Source organism: Arachis ipaensis, chromosome B10 (genome assembly GCF_000816755.2).
Source record: "Arachis ipaensis cultivar K30076 chromosome B10, Araip1.1, whole genome shotgun sequence".
NCBI lineage: Eukaryota > Viridiplantae > Streptophyta > Magnoliopsida > Fabales > Fabaceae > Arachis > Arachis ipaensis.
In genome coordinates this window covers 9,120,020-9,125,973 of record NC_029794.2, presented here as the reverse complement: position 1 = coordinate 9,125,973, position 5,954 = coordinate 9,120,020, and the positions used below count along the sequence as shown (strand labels likewise).

General features: G+C 28.1%; 1 long non-coding RNA gene across 2 annotated transcripts; it reads right to left on the bottom strand.

Annotated features, from left to right (window-relative positions):
• LOC107621988 lies at positions 2,023 to 5,737 on the bottom strand. Of its 2 annotated transcripts, XR_002356340.1 has the most exons (4): positions 5,558 to 5,737; positions 5,395 to 5,455; positions 3,428 to 3,573; positions 2,023 to 2,519 (listed from the first exon to the last, which is right to left on the bottom strand). It is a non-coding gene; the product is annotated as an uncharacterized LOC107621988 (long non-coding RNA). The 2 variants fall into 2 exon arrangements; XR_002356339.1 differs by lacking the exons at positions 5,395 to 5,455; positions 5,558 to 5,737 and having other exon boundaries at positions 3,428 to 3,658.

The window sequence follows — 5,954 nt, the reverse complement described above, 5'->3', positions numbered from 1 at the left end:
CCCACCCAAAATCAGTCTCATACACTCTCAATCTTGGTGAACCTGCAACCAGAAGTTTCCCTAATTCTTTTCTTTTCATCAAATTGTCACCATCTTTCAAAACCCTAACTTCCCTTAAAAATTCACTTGCCACCTTTATGATCCCATTTTCTCCAACAACGTCACCAAGGTGGCAAAGTTCATCATCATCATTATTATCTTTGATTTGTTGTTCTAATTGGATCATACTAAATTACTAACCCAAATTAAGGAGCTTGTGACCACAAAGGTTGATATGTGTTGTAATGACTCGGAAGAGTAGTTAAGAGACACCCATTTCTTGAGACTTTCAACATTGTCAGTTGTCACGACTCAGCACGAGAGTGGCACGTGCCTTGTTGCTAATGGAAGAAACTTGTTTAACAAGAAACTCCATGCTAAGCGGAATCAAATCTTTTCTCTTCCAGATAAATTTTTTTACGGTTCTGCTACGTTACCAATAGCATTTCTGTCAATTTTTGCCAACTCTTATTTATAATTGTGTTTAATAGAAGTGTCTTTGTGGATGTGTCTAATAAAAAGGTCTTTCTTATGAATGTGTTTAATAAAAGTGTCTTTATAGATATATTTTATAAATGTGTTTCTTTATATATGTGTTTAAAATACTAGAGTACCACCCGCGCTATGATTACATAGACAACAATTATTAACTATGTGACATTCAGTTATATATTTAGACCCAAATCTAACTAATTCAATTTATGATAAGTGCATTAATATCTATGAACCGAACTAAAATGTAGTGCAGTAAAATCCTAATAAGCATATTATAAGGTCTTTAGATCATGTCGTTGACACATAACGAACTATATTAATTGAATCATAATATTCACCGTTCTTGTACCGAAAAAAATAATGGTTATCATTACATCACCAACTCTCTATTACAATGCTATTTTCGATACTTTAAGTACAAAATTATTGTATAGAGTAGTATTTCAGCAATCATTTCTTCTCTTATCTAATATGTGACTACGAAGAACAACCAAGTTTCCAACTAATATACATACATTAGTTACATTGTCCTACAATTCGAATATAACAATTCTAAATCCAAATTCCTATGTTTTCATGTGGTGTGTAATTTTTCTTTTTATATGATCTCTAAATGAGGCTTATTTTCTTACCTTGTAACTGATGTGTCAAAACTCGTAAGTCAGTGTACTTAATTTGTTTTATTATATTTATATATATTTTATTTATAAAAAAAATTAATATATATTTATGAGGAGTTAATTTATTTAGTATATAAATAGATTGATTGATTTTTTTTTTTATAATATTGATGTTCAATCTCGTTAAAAAATCTTATTCTTCTATAAATAAATTTCAATAAAAATTACTTAAATACCGTATAAACAAATTCTAACTACTAATTACATAAACTAATAATGTATTCTCAAAAAATTAGATATATTTGTCATATAATTTAATCAGCATAATTGTTTCAATAAAACAAAACAGCAATTATTTAACACAATAGTTGATACAACATAATTAATACTTTTATTCTACTTAAGCATATATAATTGGCTAATTTATTAAAGCTTCTGCCTCACCAATTTTAATTTTCGTTTCAAAAATTTTTTGCTTTTTCTTTGCATATTTAATAGAAGATAGTTTAATTTATCACAAAATATATTATTTTAGTATAAAAAAACACAAAATTCATTGACGTTGAAATATAGAACAACACTAAATAAATTTTGGACAATTAAACTAACAAAATTTCGATTAGACTCTTATAAAAAACATAAAGAAATATATTTCAGCATCTGTTTTTCTTTTTTACGCATTTATCAATCTCCTCCTTCACTTTTTACCTGCTCTTTTTTCTACAAAAAATTAGAAATACTTAAAATTTAGTTGCAGATAAATCAAACATTATATATTCAATATTTAAGAAATAAGATAGGACATAAAATTAATAAACAAAAAAGCAATAATATAATTAATAGAAGACAAATATAATAGATTATCCAATAACAAAATGTTAAGAATAAATTTTAATTATTGGTTAATCACGTCAGGTACTCAACAAATAAGAATAGAAGAGTTTACCCAAAAGGAAAGCACCAACTTCTTATTACATATATCAAAAGACTCCAACTATACTTTATAATATTCTTATTTTACTAATATGTTCAACATAGCATCCATAACATTATTATATACACATATATAGCAAGCAATTAATTTACAGCATAGGTTTAAACACTCTTCAAATTCTCAGCAACTAAGACAGGTATCCAATACTGCATAATAAACAATTGACAAATAGAAAATACACATAAATATATACCGAAAACTTATCAATAAATAAGAAACTAAAATAGAAGCCTAAGGAGATGGTGCTTGCTATCAAGTCATCCAAGTCATTGTAAAGAAAATATTATTCGTATTTGTATGTATGTAAATTATGGCCAACTTCGAAGTTTTGGGGCATAGATTGTGATTTTGTAATATGTATATGTTAGTACCTGCCAGAGAGAAAATATTAAGCCCTGATTAATTTGAGACACTAAAAAAAAGAAAAAAATTCAATAAATATCATAAATTTTCAATGTAAATTAAGATGACTCAAAAATTAAATCACACAGCCTATGACCCAACAACAAATTAAAACTAAACAGCTGGAAACTGATTAGTTACTAATTACTAATAATAATAATAATAATAAATAAAATAACACAATGCTAGGAACATACCTTTAATCCACACAATTTTCACGTTTACAAAGTGGTTTAGTATTCAATTTTCACACCTTTAATCCAAGCAATTGAAAATTATGAACATTGAGAATAGCTAAAATTTTTTATAATCTTATCTTATATTGCAATAAATTGTTTTTAATAGATGAAATTACCAAGCAAACATCTTCTTTCAAAGGAACCATGTACAATCCCAATGAAAAAAAAATTGCTTTTGACCTTTTTTTCCGAAATCAAACACATAAAAACACAAAGGATCAATCTCTATCTCAAGACATTATCCTTACCAAAGTAATTCACATATAAATTATCTATACTTATTGGAACTTCCTCATATTGTAGAAGCCAAAGTTTTTTTTTGCCAAAACAAAAAACAAAAACATGAAAATCAGACAAAGGCAACAATAAACACCAAAACTACAGTAGATAAAAACAAATTCTATCCTCCGATCATTTGTTTTTCATTTGAATCACCTATATGTACCACTTCTCTAGACTCCTTTCTTAGATTCGATTTTTCACTCCTGCTATGTACACCAAATTACTTATAAAACAGTGACAGCCACACTTCCCTTTTATCCCTATGAATCTTCCAACCGACCGAAGATGCAAAGCAACTAAATGCTTTCCCTAGATATACCCAGTGCATAGGAAATAATAAGTCATAAAAGTGATACCTTTTAGCTATTGCACATCTTCAAGTGAGCTTTCTTCTTTTTTTTTTTTCAATATTAAAAGTTCAGCCTTGTCCTTAGCTAGAGCAGATTTCTTTTCAAAAGAAGTATATACATTATGTCAGTAGAATCAAAACAAAAATTACTTCCTTCAAAAGCAGAGGCCACTAATTTATCAAAAGACAATAATTAATAGTTTGATCTATTTTATGAAGCAGACAACAATTATAAGCTAATGTCAAAACAGAAGTAACTGCATCCTAGATAATATGCACTAAAGCTATATATTATATCCTACTCAAACATTCCCACCAAGAATTATAGGAGAAAAGTTTTAAAAAATATACAACAATAATCTAAAGACATATAGGAAAGACATAAAAATAATATAAAATAATCAATTCATTCAAATTCTAAAAATGAAGATAGAAGGAAGGATATATGGTATAGTTAAAACACCATGTTGAATTAACTGATAGATTCAATGGGATTCAAGTATTATTTTTAAGCTTACAGGATCAAGCAAAAGCAATTAGGATCATAAAAGCTGCATTTTGCAAAACCTGTTTCTCCTCTGTTTTTAGTAAAAAAGCCAAATGAAATATCTAGTTTAGAAATGATGTTTTTTTTAAGCAATAGTGTTATTATGAAGTTATATGCTGATTCTTCTTCACACAAATAAACGCATACTGCATCAGTGCATATGAACGAACCTATCTCCTTAGTCCTTTGAGTACTTATTGTTAAAAGTTCATATATACACACACAAAATCAATGTTTTTCCATCATATACATAAACAGATAAATACTGTTGGAATAAGTTAGTTTTGAAATTTACTTAAAACTTAAATGCAATAATAAAAGAAGTAAGGAAATACCTAACATTATAATTCCTCTTTTCTCAAGGATTTTTCAGCCCTTTTTAAAAGTGATTACTTTCTAACCTTAGATTTAGTTGTCAAAGCAACAACATTCTTATTTTCCTTTAAGAACATCATAATAATCGTTGCCAAGCCTCAAGAGATGCTTTTGGTGCTGGAACACTCCGTCCTCCACTTACATTCCCTGCCAAAATTAATTATCTGATCAACTATGAGAAAAAAACAAAAAAAGAGAAGCAGAGACATAATTTTTAAAAAATAATTCAACTTTGGAGATCTATTGAAAGGAAATAAATTTTTACTCCTCTCTAGATGTTTTGCCCATATACTATCAATAGTGCTAGATATTTTTCATTCTTATAAAATCTCCAATAGATATAGCAAATTACGCAGTTATGGAAATTTTTTTGACATCAATCATAAGCTTCATAGTTCATAATAAGGAAAAATCAAGGGCATCTCGATTTGATCAAGTAATGACATCAATTCTGGGAATGGAAATGGGATTGTCATTTTCTCAATATTTTAAATGAAGAATGAAATTGTTTCTAGATTTTTTAAAAGAAAGAGCAAAATGGTTCATCCCATTTGTATGAGAAGGCACACTGCATATGTAAGAAAGAAACAAACCATAATACAAAATTAGAATAAACAAAGGCATAAATCAAAGGAAAGAAGCCCGATAATCACCACAGAAAATTTCCAAAATCAAATCCTTTTCCTCAAATCAAAATGAACAACACACGACCTTACCTTAATTCAAAAATAACGAAACACAAATTATTAACACATATAAAATCAGAAATTTAAACAAATGGAAAATCATGTTTTTAAATTTTAAAAAACCAAGAAGAAACAAAGGCCAATGCAACAACTTCTGACTGCACAAAGCTAAAGATGCAGAATTTTTCTGCACACGAAGAAAATCAAGTTTTTTTTCACTGCACAAATATGCAATAAGGAAAAATATAAAATCTTAAATTAAGATATTCCAAATTTGCATGAAAATAATTATAATATAAAAAAAGTGAACAACTTTCAATGGTGATAATGATAAACAGGGGAAAAAAAGCATAGAAAAGGGGTTACCTGAAATTAAAATTGAAGATAGCACCAACTGTTGCTATTTCATTGCTTCTCAATGAGTTCCCTTCAAAATGGTAAAAAGATTTCAACTTCAGAAATTTCAGAAAATAGGTAATTAAATTCAATAGTTTCATATCTTTAGTAAAGAGAAAATAATAGTGTGTACCTTTAGTTCAAGTTGCTGTTGCTGTTGTTGGATTTGGTGCAAAATTTGAGGTTGGTGTAGAAGGTGCTAGAAGAAGACGCTGCCATTGAAGCCATTGTTGGTTGTCACTTGTTAGAAGAAAAGAGCTGAGAAAATTGAAAGGCTATGTTTACAGCAAAGCATTATATATATACAAACAGATCAAAGTATGGAAACTACCAACATTGGTTTCTGAAAATTTGGAAGAGAAAGTACGTTTTGACCAATCAGAGTGTTAAACAACTAATATCAAAAATTGTTCAGGTGAAATTAGTAGTCTTTTGTAAGGATTTTCAGGTGAAAATCTCAACATATAAAGCTACTCATTCATCTAAAAACAGCAGTTACTGTATGTTTAATATGATGTTAGATCTACAAT